We start from the raw sequence: 23,440 nt of genomic DNA, 5'->3' as shown, positions 1-23,440 counted from the left end.
GATCTCTTTGTGATCGTATTTATTGATGATATACTGATATACTCAAAGAGCAAGAAAGAACATGAGGAACATTTGAGAATGGTATTGTAAATGTTGAGGAAGAAAAAGCTTTATGCCAAATTCTCCAAGTGTGAGTTGTGGCTAGATTCAGTGTCCTTCTTGGTGCACGTGGTGTCTAAGGATAGAGTGATGGTGGATCCTTCTAAGATTGAGACAGTGAAGAATTAGGTAAGACCTACTAATGTGTCAGAAATAAGGAGCTTTGTTGGTTTAGCTAGCTATTACCATCGATTTGTCAAGGGATTCTCTTCCATTGCTTCCCAATTGACGAACTTGACTAAGCAGAATTTTCCATTTGTATGGTCGGACGAGTGTGAAGAATGTTTTCAGAAGCTCAAAACTTTTTTGACTACTGCACCAATTCTCACCTTGCCCGTGGAAGGTAAGAACTTCATTGTTTATTGTGATGCATCCTATTCTGGTTTGGGTGCAGTGCTAATGCAAGAGAAGAATGTAATTGCTTATGCTTCAAGGCAATTAAAGGTGCATGAACGTAACTATCCGACCCATGATTTGGAATTTGCCGCGGTAGTATTTGCATTAAAGCAATGGAGGCACTAACTGTATGGGGTTAAGTGTGAAGTATACACGGATCATCGTAGCCTACAGTATGTCTTTACTCAAAAAGATTTGAATTTAAGACAGAGAAGGTGGATGGAACTACTGAAGGATTATGATATCACTATCTTGTATCATCCGGGAAAGGCTAATGTTGTGGCAGACGCCTTTAAGTAGAAAGGCAGGGATCATGGGAAGTCTAGCTCACTTGCAAGTTATTAGACTTCCATTGGCTAGAGAGGTTCAGACTCTGGCTAACGACCTTATGAGGTTAGAAGTAAATGAGAAGGGAGGATTGTTGGCTTATGTGGAGGCAAGATTTTCTTTCCTTGACAAGATTAAGGGAAAACAGTTTGATGATAAGAAACTAAGCAGAATCCAAGATAAAGTATTGCGAGGAGAGGCTAAGGAAGCACAAATCGATGAGAAAGGTGTTTTGAGAATCAAGGGAAGGGTATGTGTACCCCGCGTTTATGATTTGATCAACACTATTCTGACAGAGGCTCACAGTTCAAGGTATTCTATACATCCTGGTGCAACCAAGATGTATCGTGACATAAAGAAACACTCTTGATGGAGTAGAATGAAGCGTGATATTGTTGATTTTATTGCCAAATGTCCAAGCTGTCAACAAGAAAAGTATGAACACTAGAGGCCTAGAGGAACACTTCAGAGAATGCCCATTCCTGAATGGAAATGGGAAAGGATTGCAATGGACTTTGTGGTTGGTCTTCCCAAGACAATGGGTAAGTATGACTCTATTTGGGTGATTGTCGATATGTTAACTAAGTCTGCTAATTTCATTCCGATCAAGGTAACTTACAATGCAGAGAAGTTAGCTAAACATTACATCTCGGAAGTGGTGCGATTGCATGGGGTTCCACTCTCCATTATATCAGATAAAGGTACGCAGTTTACTTCTAAGTTTTGGAAAACACTGCATGCGGAATTGAGTACTAGGTTGGACCTTACTACTTCGTTCCATCCTCAGACCGATGGTCAGTCTAAGAGAACGATTCAAGTGTTGGAGGATATGCTTCACAGATTTGTGATAGAATTTGGTGGCCATTGGGATAGCTTTTTACCCTTAGCGGAGTTTTCATACAACAATAGCTATCACTCAAGTACTGATATGGCCCCATTTGAGGCACTATATGGGAGAAGATGTAGGTCTCCCATTGGGTGGTTTGATGCATTTGAGGTTACACCTTGGGGTACGGAACTTTTGAGGGATTCATTAGAGAAAGTGAAATATATTCAAGAAAAGCTGTTAGCGGCGCAAAGTAGGCAAAAGGAATATGCAGATCGAAAGGTTAGAGACTTGGAGTTTATGGAGGGTGAGCAAGTCCTACTGAAGGTTTCACCCGTGAAAGAGGTGATGCGGTTTGGTAAAAGAGGTAAACAAAGCCCAAGGTATATTGGTCCCTTTGAAGTACTTAAGCGAGTAGGGGAGGTGGCTTATGAGTTAGCCTTGCCTCCAGGGCTGTCCGGAGTACATCCGGTATTTCATGTGTCTATGTTGAAAAGATACCATGGGGATGGAAACTACATCATTCGTTGGGATTCAGTTCTGCTTGATGAAAATATGTCTTATGAGGAGGAGCCTGTTGCCATTTTAGATAGAGAAGTTCGCAAGTTGAGGTCAAGGGAGATTGCATCCATCAAAGTTCAATGGAAGAATCGACCCGTTGAAGAATCCACTTGGGAGAAAGAGGCTGATATGTAAGAAAGATACCCACACCTGTTTACAGATTCAGGTACTTCTTTTCGCCCTTGTTTTTCCTCTTATGATCGTTCAAGGACGAATGTTGGGTAAATTGGTATCTATTGTAACGACCTGTACAGTCGTTTTGAGCAACAGATATTATTTCTGGAAAATTCGCTGAGACGACGGATCCCACGACGGACCGTCATGGTCACGACGGATTGTCGTGGGGTCTCGTTTCAAAACACTTAGAAATTCTAAAGACTGGGTACTGAAATTGACTCTCTGAACTTCATAACGGAATGGCAGGACGGACCGTCACAGACTCTTCAAAGAAATTTAGTCTCTGAACTCCGTGATGGAGCAGCACGATGGGCCGTCACAGGCTGTGTAAGCCCAGGTGGAGTCGGATTTCTTTAATTGTTTTAAGGGACGTTTTTGGCTATTCCTGCTTTAATTATAAAGTTAGTGGATTAATGTTAATAAGTCTAATTACTTGGGGGCTAAAAAAGGTAACCTTAAGTTAATTAGTGGGTTATTATTGCCATCTTTTATTCTTAAGTATATGCTAATTAGGGTAAAAGAAAGAGGGTTTGAATAAAGAAAATAGAAAGAACAAGAAGAGAGAGAGAGGATCGACCGAGAAGGTGAAAAACACAAAGCTTCGGGGAATTTTCTTCCTTGATCACTAGTATTCGGTAGAGGTAGGTTATGGTTTTTATGCTATTCGTAGTAAACTCTTGATAGCGAATGATATGTGTTGGGTTGTATTGTATGTCTTCTATATACTTAATTGTGTGCTTGTATGATGTGTTTATATAATTGTGATAAAATAAGCATGATGAAGCTATTGAATCCCAAATCTTGAAAATCTCTTGTTAATGATGATGCCTTGATATAAAAGAAGGCTTGATGCACTAAAGTAATGAGATTGATGATGCCTTAGTATGAAAGAAGGCTTGATGAACTAAAGTAATGAGATTGATGATGCCTTAGTATGAAAGAACGCTTGATATGAGATTAGGGGATCAGGTGTCACGAATCGACACATAGAATTAGGGGATCGGGTGTCACGAATTGACACGTAGAATTAGGGGATCAGGTGTCACGAACCGACACGTAGAATTAGGAGATCGGGTGTCGCGAACCGACACGTAGAATTAGGGGATCGAAGTGTCACGTTCCGACACATAGTATTATGGGATTGGAGTGTCACGTTCTGACACCAGGATAGTATGATGAGGATCGGAGTGTCACGTACCTACACGAGAGGAATAAAGATAATGAATCTTGAAAGATGCTACTATACTCAATTTAATGAACCTATTTCCCAAATGAGTATGATATGGAGGTTTGAGTCCTCATGAGTGTACTTGGCGTTATTTATCAAAGATTCTTGTATATGTTGTTGCTACAGATTGAGTATTCTAGTTGATTTATGATATGATCTGATATATACTATTTTCCATTTTGAGTTGGCCGATGATACCTACTCAGTACTTGGGTTTGTACTAACCCCTACTTGTATGTTTCTTTCTTTGTTATTTGTGGAGTACAGCAAACGTACCGTCGTCTTCAACTCAACCGCAACTCTAGCCAGTCTTCATTACACCAGATTTCAGGGTGAGCTAATGTTTCTAGCTTGATGGACTAGCTTTTACTTGTTTTAGCTTCTTAGAATACTCTTAGTTTAATAAATTGATCATAGATGTTCTTGTGGTGATGACTTCCAGATTTTGAGGATAATAATAGTTGTTGAGTTTTTAGAAGTTATTGATTTGGTTTTTATTAATGAGTTTAAGTCTTCCGCATTACTTTCTGTTGATATTATATTGAAATGTTAAGGTTTAGATTGGTTGGTTCGCTCACATAGGAGGGTAAGTGTTGGTGCCAGTCGCGACCCGATTTGGGTTGTGACACAAACGGTCTTTGAAAAAAAACTATCTACCTGTACGAGATAGTGACAAGGTTTGCATACAATGTATTCTTCCCAGATACCACTTTTTGGATTTCACTAGGTATGTTAATGTTGTTGTTGATAGTATACCAAATCAATAAAGCTAATTATTCTCAACATCAATATGATTCTTCACGACTAGTTTATGTATTCATAGAGTCTTTTAAATAGCTCACATTATAGTAATAGATATTCTTTCCTAAAATTTAACATAATGATCTTGACAATAACTAAATAATGAATAGAAGACAAGAAGACACCAGCCATGAGTCCTTAGAAACAACTTCACTATAATAAATAAACGACTATGTGGCAATTACATATTTTTCCACTATATTGTATTTAATGGCAAAACTTAATAAATATGAGTATTTATAACCAATACCTGATATAAATGTCATTAAAGGTTTTAGTGAAATTAGATGCAATGGCATTAACTCAATTTCCGCTAAATGTCTCTTTTTGTAGTGCTTGTGCTTGAAGTGTCACTGTCACAACCTATATATTACTTATGAAGACGTGAAGTTATCATGAAAAAATATTATAGAAAGGATGACAAGATTACAACAAGAAAGAAAAATATTGAAGGTCCAGATAAAACAAGATTATATGTGCATGCTACAGTATCACAATATAAAAAAGTTTGCACATGCCTATCCCTACCCCAACCCAATCCTTTTAACTTCCTATCTCATATAGATTAACTAGATTTTTGGATGTCATTACCGCTATTACAGAGTTTACAATTATTATCTAGATTTATAATATGGAAATTGCATTGTAGATTTATCTGATGGAAGTCGTTGTAGTTGCATTTGCAAGTGGTATGTATGTTACTTCAGGAAATTCAGTTGGTCTAGACGTTACTCTCTATTTCATCGGTTGCATCTCTTTCACTGTGTTAAGCTTGTCTATGATTATTCTTCTTGTAAAAAGGCCTACATAAATTTAATACTTCTATTATAAATATATTGACTTTGACAGTCCCTTCATCAACACATATAATATTTTTTCATACAATGTTATTGATTATTAATAAGATTAAAATGATGTTTAGTGATGTAACTTATAAGGTAGAGATGTTTGGGAATAATGATAGTTAGTCAAGAAAATCCACGTCTAGAAGATGAAGATTATTGAGATGAGGATGCTCAAATGGATGTGTGAATACACACTGAGAGAGATATGATTGGGAATAATGTTTTTCACTACAAGGTGGGAGTACCTCTATGACAGACAAGATGAGAAATATGATGCTATGGTAGTTCGGTCATGTGAAGAGGAGCTGCGAGGGTACGCCAATTAGGAGATGTGAGAGGTTGGTTGTAGCAAAAGTTAACAGAGGTTGAGCTATACTGGGAAAACATTGTTTGAGATTACATACAACTTAGCACAGCTCCAACTCAGTAGGTTGTCGGGTGTTCTCGTACCTAACGTGGGAGAATTTGGGGAAAACCTCCTCCTTTTCCTCTTCTTATCATTGCAGTAGTATTTAGTAATTGTATAGTCTCCTATTATTCTGTGTGTCGCACTAATTGTTGTTTTATTTTCTTTAAATCATGGTATTTGGGTATTATATTTCTCTTTCAAATCATACTTTGATAACATTCTTTTTGATCATATGGTCTATACATTCTCTTTACCTCATAAAGGTAGAGGTAAAGTCAGCATACATCCTACCTTCTCCAAACCCTAGTTGTAGGATTACACTAAGTAGTGTGTTATTATTATCGAAAAAATATAAATGAAATATTAATTGTGACGAAGGGGAGGAACAATATAGTAATTGACAATCATTTGTGGTCTTAATTTAAAATGCATTGCACAAAATATGAATTTTTATCTTTAAAATAAGGCGGGTTACCTATGATAATAACTAAATGAAACTTAATGGATGGAGTATATATATTTTGATGAACTCCATTTACCAAAGTCATTATCATAAAGTGGTTCTCTAATGTGGCAGGGTGGTACATGAACGTGTAGAAGTGTGTATTAAAATATCTTAAAATGCATATCTATGTGTGGAATTCCAGAATGGCCTAAACGACAAGGGACTATTTTTTGCAGCCCTTGAATTTATACTAAAGGTTCTTTCTAGTGCTTGAATTTGTGATCTTCTTAAATTTTTAATTTTTAATCAACATACGTGGCCAAAAATTGTCTTATCCCCTATTGAGCTTTTCTTCTACGACCTTAAGCCTAAAATTTCCTTATCACATTCGATTCACGACATGGACATGGATCGGTATAGGCAAAACCACTCTCAAACATATGGTCATAAAAAACTATAAAGAGAACTACTCAAAATTTTGAGAAAAACATGTAAACTAGAAAATCAAAAATCAATTCAATACGTGTAATTGCTCATCGACAATGGCGGCCGTTTTCTATAATACTAAATTACCATAAAAAAATTGTAACAGTGAGTGGTTATCATCAATAAAAATACCCAACTAAGAGCTAGGGTAAAATCCCACAAGTAACAATTTATCAGCAATCGAAATGTATTAGGATAAATAGATATTGGTTTGAAGTTGAACAAGGAATCTACAACACTATCAAATAAAAAGCGAGTTTGTGAAGAAAATAAAGGATTTATTCAAAGACAATACTAAGCAAGGATAGATTAAGAAATTTGGAACTCAACCCTCATTCAACAATCCATTGCCATCTCAAATCAATTTAAGTTTGACTAGATAATTATCAATAAACACATATCTCCTTTATCTCTCAAAGTGTTTTATTAGAAAATCTCCTTCGGGTTTAATTGAGTTCAGCAACAAGCAATCCAATAAATTAATCTGAATCCATTTTTCTAGCATTCAACAAAGTAAATCCAAATTATCTCCTTGTCTGAAATTTAAGAATCAAATTTAAACATGACTATTAATATAATGCTCCACTTTAGGAATTCTTATTCAAGCAATCCACAAAAATCGGAAGCAACATTAAAGCATGCACTCTCAAATCATAGATTACAGCATGAGAATAAAATTAAACCCTAGACATGAAAGCACACAATAACAAAAACAAGCATTAGAGTGAGCAAAAAAAAACCAAACAAGTTGTCTATTTTTAGCATAAAACTCCAATCTCAATTAGACAATTTCACCCATTGTTCTAGAAATTTAAAGAAATAAATAAAGAAAAACTTAAGAGATTTTAGTAATAAGAACACAACTGTCAAATCCAAATGTGAATTGTGAGGCAACTTGAATGTCTCAATCCTAATTGAAATCTACAAGTACTTTTCTAATCTAAGATAAGAATATGGAATTCTTTTTGTCTAGGATTATTGCGTACAAGATGGATACATAAACAGTGATTGTTGGCAAGTGTGCAAAGGGATTTTTTTGATCAATTTGGTTAAATTCCCAATATGCCCTGGTGCTAGGCATTTTAACCTTTGTAATCACGACAACTAAGTCATGCAGTCGCGTGGAGTAGTGTATATAGGACATGGGACCACGACATCTGAAAACAGAATAGCAAGATTTGAATTTAACTGACAACACAATCACGACCTACACTTCATACGGTCGTGGTGACCAAACTTCTCTAGGTTCCATTTTCTTCTAATTGGCCTCTTCCTTCTTCAGTTCCACTTAATTTTTTCATCCATATTCTTAATTCACTCTCCATTTCATTTACCTATAAATTTTAAGCAAAGCACATTAAAAGCATCAATTCTAAACTAAATCAAGTGAAAGTAACTGTGAAAGTTATTTAAATAAGTCGAAATCCACCACTTATCACTCACTCCCTTGTTTTCTACACTTATTTAGTTTATGTGCCCCGTTCATTTTGATCTTCCTCTTGCATCAGTCATCGTGGCTTGATTTTGAGGACTTTGTGAGGTACCACCTCGCGAAAGGTGTTACTTACTATTGACTATGTCTTTCTATCATTCCAGGAATGTAGACATTCAGACATGTTCATTTTTAAAAAATTGTATATTTATCTACTGGCTTGTATACGTGAAATCATGTTTTGTTATGTTATTATTTTCGAAATTTTTATGTTATGTTTAGTCCTTATTTCCATTCATACATTCGTATTTACCCTTGTCAATAATTGTTTCCGTTGACTTGTCTTAGTTGGATAAGGCAGATGTCATCACACCCTATTTTCAAATTGTGCTAGTTTGAACTTTTATCTCTTCATATCGTTTCTTTTTTAAATTGTAAAACTTGATGATTGTTGTTTGCTAAAGCAATGAAGAAACTATCTATTGGGAAGGGTTTCAATTTAATTGCATTCATTGAAAAATTATATTTTATCAATAGACTTATTTTTTCTAATATTTATACTTTATTTGTCTCCCACACCAGAATAAATTTTTATCTTCAACTATTTTTGGAATTTCTTTAATAAATATCATGAATGTATTACTCTTAAAAGGAATAGTTAAACAATTAAGTGGAGACATATAAACACGTATGACAGAACAACTAATTTTTAATTTCAATTACCCATAAATTATTCGTTTCTCAAATTGCAGGAAAAAGTGAATATTTTTCATTTAATTTAAAATTGATTTTTTATTTTCTATTAATGTATTTTATATTATTATAGAAACAACTACACATATATTGTTTTATATTTATTTCATAATCTAAACAAGTTTAAAGAAAAGAGATATGGAGTCTTCCACTCCAAAACATAAATATAAAATACTTTAATTTTAAGTCAAAATAACTATTATCTTTTGGAAGAAAAATATCATTACCTCAACCAAAAATTCATGTCCTTTATCAATTGTCTAGTGATTATGATGATTTGCATTAAATATGATATTTGACCAACTTTATGAAAACTAAATTTATTTGGTCAAAGTCTTAAAACCAATAGTCATGTATTTTCCTTATAATACACATTACAAAGTATAATAAATGACTAAGGTAAAAGAAATAAATGATTTTAAGTAAATTTCTCATTAATTTTAAAATATCACTATAAAAAAAAGTCTTCACAATAATTAATTTAAAACTCTACTCTGTTCACACCTTTGCACTTTAAATTTATCTTACCTTTTATGGACAAATAATAAATTTTCCAAAATTGAACAACCATTATTTTCAAGAAACAACTCAGCAATCTAGATTGTAAATATAAAAGGCGAGATGTCTGTTCTCTTCTTCATTTTAATTTTAGTTTTTGAAAAAATATATAAGCAGCGAAGAGAAGACACTTGAATCAATACAGGTTTGATTCTTCACTTACTTCAATTTTTTAAAGGGATTTATAAAGAAGAACATGTAAATGTGATTGAGACAATATTGATTCACTCGTTGATTCTATTCAATTCATTTTTGCTTTATATTTTCTTGCATAAAAGAATCGAATTACGTGATGGTAAGTTTGATTCAATTCAGATATTGTTTTATCTCTCAATTTTGTTGCCTTGTGTTCATTTATAAATTTATAGTTCATTTTAGCAAGTGTCGGGTTTTTGAATTTACAGACCATCTCTAATAAATTTTAAAACCTATAATCAACAAGAATGATTTTTTTATTTCTCCTGCTTGCAATCCAATTTCAGTTCTTTTGTCTATGAAATATAGAAAAAAATATCTCAACCCCAAAAAAGTTATAGTAAAAGTTTTGTACATCGTCCTATTTTCAAACCCTCGTTTGTGTATATCTCACCCTTTTCAAATCCTATTTGTGGGATGACATCAAATATGTTGCTTTTGTTGTTGTGTATGGATATGTATGAACAATCTCATTTAAACACAATAAGACTTCCATCAATTTTTCCACATGAGTTTAGTCAATTATATTTTCCAATCTTACAACGAGACTTTTATCTCTATCATAGAACGAGACTTTTATCTCTATCATAGAACGAGAGTCATCGAAGGATGATGCTTTCTTAATCCCTTAAATTCATTCCTATGTGCTCTCAAATCCAAAAGTGTTGTTTCATCTCTAAAATCTATATGTAATATCTATTTCTATTTATTTTAAATAAGTTTTACTTTATGAAATACACTATATATATAAGGTTATGATAACGATAAAGTCTATTTAGCTTCAATGACATATGTGTATAATAAATTAACTATATTTTGTTTGTGACTTCTAAATCTCATTTGGCTTTCAACTTTATACTCTTTAGTGTGGAGGGAAGATCTTTCTTTTTTTGGTACCATGATTTGTCAATTTGAATAATTAGCTGATCTTGTCTTTTGGTTATCATTCACAAGTATATGCCCAATATGCTTGAAGAAGAAAATAAAAAGAAATAAGATGCCAAGAGGAATAAGAAATCTTCTGGAGAGGACCAAGGGGACTCTTCCAAGAATATACTAGAGAACAAGCAAAAGGAAAAACTTATTTATAGTACGTAGTTAATTACTTCAACATCTTACAACTGATTTATGTTGATTATTATTGTCCTTGTTCACTTTAATAAATTAAAAGAGAAATAATGCCTTTTTTTAAATTTTAATTTAATATGAAATAAATTTTTAAAAATGAATTGGAGTATTAGTAGTCTAAGAACTAATTTCAATTTATCATTAGTAACTCTTATTTAGCAAAATAAAATTTTAACTATTTGATTTAAGGGAACAAGGAAAGCAATTCACAACATTCCATGAAAGAGAGAAAGGATGCAGACAATCATGAACGACAAATATTCATGGTACATAATTCATTAGTTTATTCAACAACTCATAAATGACTTTTACGATTAATTATCTTTCATTTGATTATTAATGATTTTCAGGTGAGTTTGAGAGCTTTGGTGAAGATAACCATTATAGTGCTACCCAAATAGAAAATAACACTGTCAATACGTGTTTGTATCCCCTCCTTCCTGCTTGCGAGGTAAGTTTTCAACACTTACATCTATTTAAAAATCTTTTATTGAGCACGTTTATTATATTTCACAATATACTTTTCTATCTCCAATTGTTTATTATGAGACAATATGGATTTGCAGGAATTAGAAAGTGAGAAATTTAAAGAACATAGCGAAAGCAATATAAGCCGGGATCAAAAGGATTCTTTAGTGGAGGAACTTCTTGATGAACGACACGAAGAAATTATTGATGGTACTTTAGGAATCTTACAAATTTCAAATTAAATTTATTTTAATTATTTTTTTTATCTAAAGTAGAGAATTATCCTAATTTAAATCGATGAGTGCATGGTAATTTAAACTCTTCCCCTAAATGGCACATAGCTCATTGGTAGCCTAAAATACAATCATTAAATTGATGTTGCAACCTTACTCTTTGAACTTGTAATTTGTTTCACATATATCATTCAATGTCACATAAAATTTTAAGATGAGCCAGATATCAACAAAATTACATGCGAAGCTGATATCCCACATAATTCTGATCACATTGTAAATGAAAATATTTACTATGGCTCGAGACTTTTGGCAAAACATGAAAATGGTGGAAACTATCGTATCACACAAGGAATGCCGAGAAGTATCAAATTTCGTTCCGTCAATAACATTCATAAGGTAATTCATATAAAGCTTTTGTTTATCTACATCATGTATTTGAAACAAGTTTCTAATATTATTCAACAATAGTTTATTTTTTTCTTTACTTTTGATATTTCGATATTTGACAAAATAAAATAAATTTATAAACTTATTTTTTTAGGTACTTTAGGCTCTCACCAATTGAAGATGAATATAATTGGAATCGTCCAATTGAAGCAGACCAAATATGAATCATTTATAAAATGAAGAATCAAGTATCAAAACAAACAAAAATACTGTTTGTTGTGAGAGAAAACGGAGAAATACAAACTAAGAAAAGGATGTTGATACTTCTTCCCCGTAGATTCATGATTACATTTTAATCAGTTCATTTAATCATATATGCAATCTTAGGTTTTCTTTGAATAATTTTTTGAATGTTTAATTTTATCATTTCATGCAAAACATTAAATTTAGGTCGCCTTTATAAACTTTATAAATTGCTTTTTCAGTTCTTGTTTATTAACTATCCTTTATTAAGTATTTTTTTAAAAAAATTCATCAACAAGAATGGTGTCATCTCTTTCGAATAACAATTGATCAAATTCGATACAAACGGTCTTTAGAAAAAAAACTATCTACCTCTACGAGATAGTGATAAGGTTTGCATACAATGTATCCTTCCCAGATACCACTTAGTGGATTTCACTAGGTATGTTATTGTTGTTGTTGATAGTTTACTAAATCAATGAAGATAAGTATTCTCAACATCAATATGATTCTTCACAACTAGTTTATGTATTCATAGTGTCTTATAAATAACTCACACTATAGTAATAGATATTCTTTTCTAAAATTGAACATAATGATCTTCACAATAACTAAATAATGTATTGAAGACAAGAATACACCAGCCATGAGTTCTCAAAAACAACTTCACTATAATAAATAAACAACTATATGGCAATAACATATTTTGCCACTATATTGTATTTAATGGCAAAATTTAATAAATATGAGTATTTATAAGCAATACCCTATTTAAATGTCATTAAAGGTTTTAGTGAAATTAGATGCAATGACATTAACTCAATTACCACTAAATGTCTCTTTTTGTATTGCTTGAGCTTGAAGTGACACCGTCACAACCTATATATGACTTATGAAGACGTGAAGCGATCATGGCAAAATACAATAGAAAGGATGACAAGATTACAATAGAAAATAAAAATATTGAAGGTCTACATAAAACAAGATTATATGTTGCATGCTACAATATTACAATAGAAAAAAGTTTGAACATGCCTATCCCTACTCCAACCCAATCCTTTTAACTTCCTATCTCATATAGCTTAACTAAATTACTGGATGTCATTACCGATGTAACAGAGTTGACAATTATTATCCAGATTTATAATATGGCGATTGTATTGTAGATTTATCTGATGGAAGTCATTGTAGTTGCATTTGCAACTGGTATGTATGTTACTTTAGAACATTCAGTTGGTTTAGCCGTTACTCTCTATTTTATCGGTTGCATCTCTTTCACTGTGTTTAGCTTGTCTATGATTATTCTTCTTGTGAAAAGGCCTACATAAATTTAATAATTCTATTATAATTATATTGACTTTGAGAGTTCCTTCATCCACCCATATTGTATTTTTTTCTTACAATGTCATTGATTATTAATAAGATTAAAATGATGTTTAGTGATGTAACTTATGAGGTAGAGATGTACGGGAAGAGTGATAGTTAGTCAAGAAAATCCACGTCCAGAAGATGATGATTATTAAGATGAGGATGCTCAAATGAATGTGTGAATACAATCTGAGAGAGATATGATTGAGAATAAAGTTTTTCACTAAAAGGTGGGAGTAGCTCTATGACAGACAAGATGAGAAATATGAGGCTAAGGTGGTTCGGTCATGTGAAGAGGAGCTGCGAGGGTAAGCCAATTAGGAGATGTGAGAGGTTGGTTGTAGAAAGTGTTAAGAGAGGTAGAGGTATACTGGGAAAACATTGGTAGAGATTACATATTACTTAGCACAGCTCCAACTTAGTAGGTTGTCGGGTGTTCTCGTACATATTGTCGGAGAATTTGGGGATAACCTCATCCTTTTCCTCCTCTCATCATTGCAGTAGTATTTAGTAATTGTATAGTCTCCTATTATTCTGTGTGTCGCACTAATTGTTGTTTTATTTTCTTTAAGTCATGGTATTTGGGTATTATATTTTGCTTGCAAATCTTACTTTGATAACATTCTTTTTGATCATATGGTCTATTGAAAATATTCTCTTTACCTCATAAAGGTAGAGGTAAAATTAGCATACATCCTGCCTTCTCTAAACCCTAGTTATAGGATTACACTAAGTAGTGTGTTATTATTATCGAAAAATATTAAAGAAATATTAATTGTGACGAAGCGGAGGAACAATATATTAATTGACAATCTTTTGTGGTCTTAATTTAAAATGCATTGCACAAAATATGAATTTTTATCTTCAAAATAAGGCGGGTTACCTGTGATAATAACTAAATGTGACCTAATGGACGGAGTATATATATGTTGATGAACTCCATTTATGAGAGTTTTTATCTTAAAGTGGTTGTCTAACGTGGCAGGCTGGTACATGAACGTGTAGAAGTGTGCATTAAAACATCATAAAATGCATATCTATGTGTGGAGTTCGAGAATGGCCCACACCACAAGGGACTATTTTGTGCAGCCCTTGCATTTATACTGAAGGTTCTTTCCATGGCTTGAATTTATGACTTTCTTTAATTAAAAAAAAATTAAAATTCTAAAATCAACAGTTTCAAATTTTACTTTTATATAACATAATTTTTTGACGAAAAATATTCAATTGTTATTTTTTTATTAGCATACGTGGCTTCATCATTCAAGATAAGAATATGGGAATTTATTAAATTTATACAAATCAAACATTAGAATTAAATGTATATAAATAAACCTACGAAGAACAACTTTTGTTGTATTAATATTCTTCAAATTATAGAATAGTCCTAGTAAGAAAGAAAAAATGGATTTAAAAAAAAAATTATGTGGATTTGTGCCTTATAAGTCTCAAAAATTCATGAACCTTGTAAGACTCATGAATTTTTGAGTCTTACTTTTAAAACCATATAATTTACACCGGTAGGGAATGTAACGAAAATTTTCCCTTTTCATATCAAAATATATTGAGTTGCCCTATTTAAAATTTCAAAAAATTTTGTTGACCTTTTGGTTTTATTGTAACGACCGGAGTCTATACCCCAGATAAGACCGGCGTCGTTGACCTCTCAGAGGTTTCAGACAAGCCTAAATACAACATCGTTACTTCATCTAGGTTAATTTTAGCGGAAAATTTGAATTTTTTGTTTTTCAACATGCATGTAAGTCATTCTAGTTAAACTCCTATACGTTCACCATAAACCATCTACCATTAAGATCATCAAATGAAAGAAATAGTACAATGTTGCATTAAATGTATACTTGCAAATATGGCCGCAATACAATGTCTGAAATAAAAACGAGAATGAAACGCTAGTGGAACATACTCCACTAGCTCAATCATATAACTAAGCTAGATTAAAATGGGCAAGCGTCCTCGAATGAATGAAGGCATAACAAGTCCAGATGAATGCTCCACGTCCGGATGGCTTCACCGTCGAGCTATAAGCTCTAACGTCCATCTGTGCCTGCACCTAAAACTATAGAGTTGTATGGGATTAGTACACGCTTGTACTAAGTATGGGTATATGCAAGCACACACAAATGACATGTATGAGTAATAATAGCTCTTTCCTAACAACATGATTTATGGAAAGTCAAGTCAGTAGACTTGCCAAATTTGGATTACGAAGGTTAGTGGACTTGTCAAATTGGATTAGGCAGGTCACGCCATGAGAGTAACATGCATCATCATACGTATCATATTACACACAACACATAACGTCTTACACATAGAACATAGCATATTGCATATAGCAAATAACATTTTTCATATCATTCGTTCATACGCCATGAGACTTTAAATTCATGGGCTTGACATCAAGACTTCCCAAAAATGAGGTCTCAACATATGGGACCTCAACTAGGGAGCCTTCTTTAGCAAACACAGAGTCTGCTTCATTCATTCGTACTTACTTCACTTCATATATTCATAAGCTAGTGTAAACACCATCTATCCCTAGGATTTAGTTTAAAACTTTCATAGGGTTCGCTATGCAATGATCATGAATGGCCTAGTATCATTACTTAAGACTAGCTCTTCTCTTGATTATCCTATCCTAACACCTTTTGTATAATTCATTTCATTATGTGCATCATTTGAGGTTGGCCTCATTCATTGATTCGGAACATTACCTTTAACCGATATATATCTTGTGAACATCATAAAGTCCAGTGTCTACCCCACACCAAAAAAAGGTTGAATCACCGGCCAAAGTGATCTATATTGGCAGTATAGGTTCAAAGACTAGGAAATATAAGGAGACCCATACCCGGCATGTCGGACAGTCTAATCTCATGAGAATTACGTGAACCTCCTCCCTTCTCGAAGGCAGGCATCATCGCTCATAGCTAGCCTATCAATGCTAATTATAAAATTCCATTACATTCAACTCATACATCATGGATGTTGGCTTCTAGAATGTGGAAATCATAGCTAATTATATGATTTCTCATATCATTATTAGTATTAAGTAAACATTAACTTCAATACTTTCATTAGAGTGTTCATAGAGACTTGATTCTTCATTAGCTTTACACTCTCATAGGTGAGTATTTTTTGGTAACATTTACTTAGGCTCATTTAAAATTGCTCTCATCTTTCACATTTGCCGCTTATCATTTTCACCTCATTAATTAACTTTAACACGTTAGCTTTTTATAATTACTAACCACTTCACGTGAATGTTCATTTCATCATAGCCAATGCACTTTGCCATTTACTATGTTTCACACTCTTTCTTATCCTTTCTAGGGTTACATTATTTTATCGCATACATCTTAGGCTCACTTACTTTTAAACGTAAGCTAGACTTATGAGTCCACAAATACAATCCATGAGGCTTCATTCATAGTTTGTCTATGTGATTCATGTTTACACAAGATTTTATGGTACAAGACCTATGCATCTTGTAGATATGCCAAGATATTGATTTTGATCTTTAAAGGCAACATTTGTTTAATATTTGTTTATGTACGACTTAAGTGTCATTACGGAATCGGGCATGGTAACCCTATTTTGTATCCCTTGAAAAACACTTGATCTTATTTTAAACTTGATAATTGAATTTTTCATATTTGAGAGACCCTAGTTCAATTCCTATCAACCCCATAATATTACTTTCTTATTCTCCTCTCCTTTTTTGATTTAAAACACGGAGGTTGTGTGTTCAATCTCCCACAAGCTCATTATTTTTCTTTTAATTTATCTGTTAACTTTATCACCTATCCAAGAGTTTGTGGGTTCAATCACCACTCTCCACATTTAATTTCTCCTTTATTTTTTTCCTAACTCTCTCATCCATTCAAGAGGGTGTGGGTTCAATCCCCACTCACCACATCTATTTTTCCTTTGTTTTTTAACATGAAATTTTTATGTAATTTTCATTTGTTGAGGTTATGGGTTCAATCACTAATGACCTCACATTTAAAAAAAATTAAGAACATAGCTAATTTTCGTCATCCTTGATCGAGACTGCTGAAAAAGTGGTATCTTCCAATCCATTTTCCTCTCAATCTTTTGTTGATTTTTTTTAGATTTCAAGTCAGGATTTCTTTGGTTCAATCCTTAGTGATATCTATTATTTTACATTTGTTTTTCACTGCATTTTGTACCACATTGTTTGGCCAAACCCAACCTACCAATTGCTGGAAATTTGTTCACTATTTTCAACTTCTTTTTATCATCATTCATACGTTAATTCTTAAGGCATTTTATTAGATCATTTGGTGTATCTTTAAGTATAATCTTTTTATGATTATATTCAGCCAAGAATTCCCATTAAATTCAGCAACATTACACCACTTTTACACCTCATGATTTACATAAACATTCACACATAAAATTGAACCATAAAAACTTATCATTTTTAAGGCTTAAAACAGAAAATCATGTTAGGCCATACACAAACATTTTTCAAGAAATTTTGGCATACAAACATCATCGGTCATACAATTCCGAACACATAATCATGAACACATTATTACAAAAATCACACTTCATACCTAATCTACCAGCAAACATACCGACATAAGTTCAGTGATAGGAGCTAGTGACAGGGAACATGTAATGGGGAACAATCCTAGTTTCAGAATAGAATTATCTGAGTCTTAAGGGTCTCATAGGAAAGGGACCAAGAGTAAGAAAACACTTTCCTAATTATACCATTGTTCAACACTTGAACTTGCTGCCCATGACTTCACCAAATTCACGTCCAATCCTACAACTTACACCTTACCCGACAATCGTATTACATTTTGCTTAACGTTTTCAGATTGCTTTCTCGTTTGTGTTTTGCGTGAAAGTTCTTCAAGTGTGAAGAAATTTTGTTTTATAATTTTTTTTCAAGTTTGGCAGCCAGAAAGAAAGTGTGAAATGAGGGAGATAGACGTGAAGGAGAGAGAGATAACATTTAAAGGGTGAGTGGCTTAGGATTAGGTGATGTTGTTCAGACTTAGTCGACTGTTTTAAAATTCGAAAATCTGATCTAATTAGTATAGTTAAATAACCATAATAACCTTACAATATCAAATTCTAAACCTCAATTTAGTCCCCTTAAATGTCGCTTCCGTCGAGGTTTAAACCCCTAGCAGACCCATTGCGGAAATGGGTCCCTCCGGGTTGAGCAGACGCAAACCGCCCGATTAATTAATTAATTAATAATAACAATCTAATTTTACATTTTGTTCAATCAGAATTTAAATATTAATTAGTTAAGTTAATTCACCAATATAAATAATCAATTTAAATCATTGCTCCCACGTAGGTTCGAATACGAGTTGACCAATATTTTGCTCAATGGGCAATTTCGGTCCTTTCTACCCAAAATGACTCTCCAACTTATTAGTTAAATAATTAATTACATATTTAGGGTAATTACGATACTATCCTTAGCCTAGAAAAAGGCCATTTTACCCCTAAACCCTCCAAACTTAAGATTTCCCCATTTTAAGTCTTATAAAGACTCATATGAGTAAATCTTCTTATTCGGAAGCCCTACATTGATAGACCCAACCGTTCCTAAATCAACTATATCCACAAGTTAGTTAGCTGGGCTGTCGCAAGGGTTTAGAGGTCTGGTTCTATGCGCACCAATCCGTGTGAACCCGGTCTAATAGTAGGCATTATAGACACATCAAGCATTAGTTAACATATCCATTTTAGGGTTGTTACATTATCCCCCTTGAAAAACATTTGTCCCCTAATGACACAACACATCCTTTTAAAATAAGGAGGGTGATTATTGAAAATATCTTCATACTTGAGACTTTACTCTTTGTGAATTTCGGTTTCACACTTACTCTGGATAATGCATATTACTCAAGCTTATCTGAAGCTTCATATTTGAGATTGAGGAACTTCTTTGTTAATCTCACTTAACTTGATACACCTCAAAATTCATGCAACACAAAAAATATCATGTCCACTCTATACAAAAACAACAACATGATATGAAAATATGAATTTATTTAAACTCACATAGTGCAATTATTACACATATGATTTTTGGACTTACAACACCAAGTCGACTATTGCATTAAAACATTGAGTTTCTTAAAATAAAGCAGACTTAGGAAGAGTATATCTAACCCCTAAGATAACATCTTGTTGGCCTTAAGATTTGAAATTATATGTCTTTGTTGGATTGATCCACGCCCTGTTAATTTATACACTATATGATTTTGAAACTTAAACCTCACTTCCATGGTTTGATAGTCTTTCGTAGCATAACACTTATGGAGAAAATACATACCTAAGCTATTCAATGATTTTTGTTGGTGAATATTTGATTCACATATTAGTATGTTGATGCACATCCTTGAAACCTACTAGCAGATTCACATTAATAGACTAAGGAAATCCTTCCTAACCCAAAGCATACAACATAAATAAACACATAAGTCACATAAGTCAGCAACCAACATGATGACTCCAAAATATTAACTTCATACTAGTGCATAAAACCATACAGATGAAAAGGTAATTTAGGCTACGCATCAAAGACATCACTAGAGGTGTCTTCCCCTACACCCCTAGACTTGAGTGTGAAGAATCGTTCCCTACTTTGAACATCTTCACTTGGACCATTCGGCTGAAGTTTCTCCTTTCCTTTTTCTCAACCTCTCATTTATGGAGAATCCTTCATCATGTGACCCAGTTTTCAAGAAGTGTAACAAGCATTAGAGCCCCTCGTACACTCTCTTCAATGAAGTCTACCACATTTCCTACAAGGTGGCCTCTCTTGAGGTGTATCTACTTCACTGTTTCTCTTAACTCTTGGCTCGGAATCCCTATCACAGCGACCCTTGGATGAAATTGATTCCCCTTGGTGGGAGAGTCACTTCTTAAACCCGGGCTTATCCCTAATTTCAGTATTACTCTTCCTAGAAAAATTCTTCTTAGCTTGCCTTGACCTGTTCCCTGCCCCTGTATGCTTCCTCTTCCGCCTTTCCTCCACTTGTTGGACATGGACCATAAGCCTGGAAAGATCCATGCTATCGTGTAGCATAGATACCCTACACTCCTCCTCGAGATCCTCAACAATCTTAGATCCAATGTAAACAGGAGAATTCATCCTCGTGAAGTCCCTTAACCTGCTAACAATGGTGTTGGAAGGTGGGTTCTCCTTGGGAACACCTCGTTGCTTTGTCTGGGCTGTCATAGCCTGATCTTGTAAAGTGATGGCTTGGGCCATCTCTACCAAGGCTGTCACTTCTCCATCTGTCAACCTAATTGGGTTAACATACATCCAGTAGCTGCTCCTCTAATCTCTCCGACGCGTTTCTCCTCGTATTCATCTTTCTCAATCTCAACAATTGATGTTAGATACACTTTTAACACAAACATATCAGACATTATATAAGGCACGATAAGATCGGAAAAAGGGAATTTTTCCTACGCACTATGCAGTCTCTATTTCAGAATAATGGTGCACTTCACTACCATGACATAGAAACTACTCGATCTGGTTGATGTGAAATTATTATCCTCGGAATTTAAACTAAGGCTCTGATACCAAATTTGTCACAACCGCCGTCTAGAACCCAGACGTGACCATCGTCGTTGACCTCTCAAAGGTCGCAGACAAACCTACATACGTCATCGTTACTTCATCTAGGTTAATTTTAGCGGAAAATTTGAAATTTTTGTTTCTTAACATGTATGTAAGTCATTCTACTTAAACTCATATATGTTTATCATCAACCATCTAACATTAATATCATCAAATGAAAGAAATAGTACAACGTTGTATTATTATATACTTGCCAAAATTGCACAAATATACTGTCTGAAATAAAAATGGGAAAGAAATACTAGTGGAACTTACTCCACTATCTCATTCCTATAACTATGCTAGATTAAAACGGACAAGCTTTCTCAAATGCATGGGGTCCTACAAAGTCTGTATGAATGCTCCACGTCCAGATGGCTTCAGCGTCGACCTGTAAGCTTTAACGTCCACATGTGCCTTCACCTAAAAATATATCATTTTATGGGATTAGTACACAATTGTACTAAGTATGGGTATATGCAAGCACACACCAAGGACATGCATGAGTAATAATAGCTCTTTCTTAATAACATTATTTATAGAAAGTCAAGTCAGTAGACTTGCCAAATTTGGATTAAGAAGGTTAGTGGACTTGCTAAACTTGATAAGAAAGGTCATTCCATGAGAGTAATATGTATCATCATATGTATGATATTGCGCACAATGTATAATGACTTACACATACCACATAACATCTTTCATATCATTCGTTCATACGCCATGAGAATTTGGAATCATGGATTTGACACCAAGACTTCCCAAAAATGAGAGCTCAACATATGGGACCTCAACTAGGGAGCCCTCTTTATCAAACATAGATTTTGATTCATTCATTCATATGTACATCACTTTGTACATTCTTAAGCTAGTTTAAACACCAGCTATACCTAGGATGTAGTTAAAGACTTTCAGTGGGTTCACTGTGCAATGATCAATAATGACCTAGTGTCATTACTTAAGTCTAGATCACCTCTTGATTATCCTATCCTAACACCTTTGGTATCAGTCATTTATTATGTGCATCATTTGAGGCTGGCCTCAGTATTGATTGGGAACTTTAACTTCAATCGACATAAATAATTTTAGCATGATGTAATTCAGTGTCTGCCCCATACAGAAAAGAGGTTGAATCACCGTTCAAAGTGACCCAAAATATGCTAGCGTATATAGGGGATTGAACCATGCTAGATCCTTATATTTGCAGTATAGGTTAAAAGACTAGGAGATATAAGGAGGTACATACCCGATATGCCGGATAGTCTCATCTAATGAGAGTTACGTCAACCTCCGCCTTTCCTGAAGAAAGGCATCACCACTCATAGCTAGCCTATTGGCGCTTAGTATAAAGTTCTAATACATTCAACTCATACATAATGAAAGTTAGGTTCTACCATTAGGACATTATAGCTCATTAGATGATATCTCATCTCATCATTAGTATTAAGTATGCATTAACTTCAATTCTTTCATTAGAGTGTTCATAGAGACTTGTTTCTTCATTAGCTCTACACTCTCATAGGTGAGTACGTTTTGGTAACATTTACTTAGGCTCATTTGAGATTGCTCTCGTCTTTCATAAAAGTTGTTTATAATATTGTCACCTCATTCATTAACTTTAACACATTTGCTTTTCATAATTACTCACCCCTTCACATGAATGTTCATTTCATCACATGCCAATGCACTAGGCCATTTAGTTTGTTTCACACTCTTAATTTACCTTTCTAGGGTTACATCATTTTATCACATTCATATTAGTCTCACTTGCTTTTAAACGTACGCTAGTCTTATGAGTCCACAAGTACCAGCCATAAGGCTTCATACATAGTTTGTCTAAGTGATTCATGTTTACCTAAGATTTTATGTTACAAGACTTATGCATCTTGTAGATATGACAAGATATTGAGTTGGATCATTAGAGGCAACATTCATTGAATACTTATGTGTTAATACGGAATTAGGCAAGGGAACCCGATTTCGAATCCATTGAACAACACTTAATCTTATTTTAAACTTGATAATTGCATTTTTCAGATTTGGGAGACCCTAGTTCGATACACATCAACCCCATAATATTTCTTTCTTGGTCTCCTCTCCTTTTTCGTTTTAAGACAAGGAGGTTATGGGTTCAATCCCCCACAATCTCATAATTATTTTTTAATTTATCTCTTAACTTTCTCACCTATCCAAAAGGTTTTAGGTTCAATCCCCACTCTCCACATTTATTTTCTCCTTTATTTTTCTCCTTACTCTCTCATTAATTCAAGAGGTTGTGGGTTCAATCTTCACTCACCAAATCTATTTTTCCTTTTATTTTTATCCCCAAATTTTTATGTAATTTTCATTTGGTGAGGTATATGTTTTTATACTATTATTTATTGTATATTAGTTTCTATTTTGGGTTGGCCGATGATACATACTCAG

Source organism: Solanum lycopersicum, chromosome 7 (assembly GCF_036512215.1).
Source record: "Solanum lycopersicum chromosome 7, SLM_r2.1".
Classification (NCBI taxonomy): Eukaryota; Viridiplantae; Streptophyta; class Magnoliopsida; order Solanales; family Solanaceae; genus Solanum; species Solanum lycopersicum.
The sequence above is the reverse complement of the archived record's forward strand: the minus strand, read 5'-3'. Positions refer to the sequence as shown.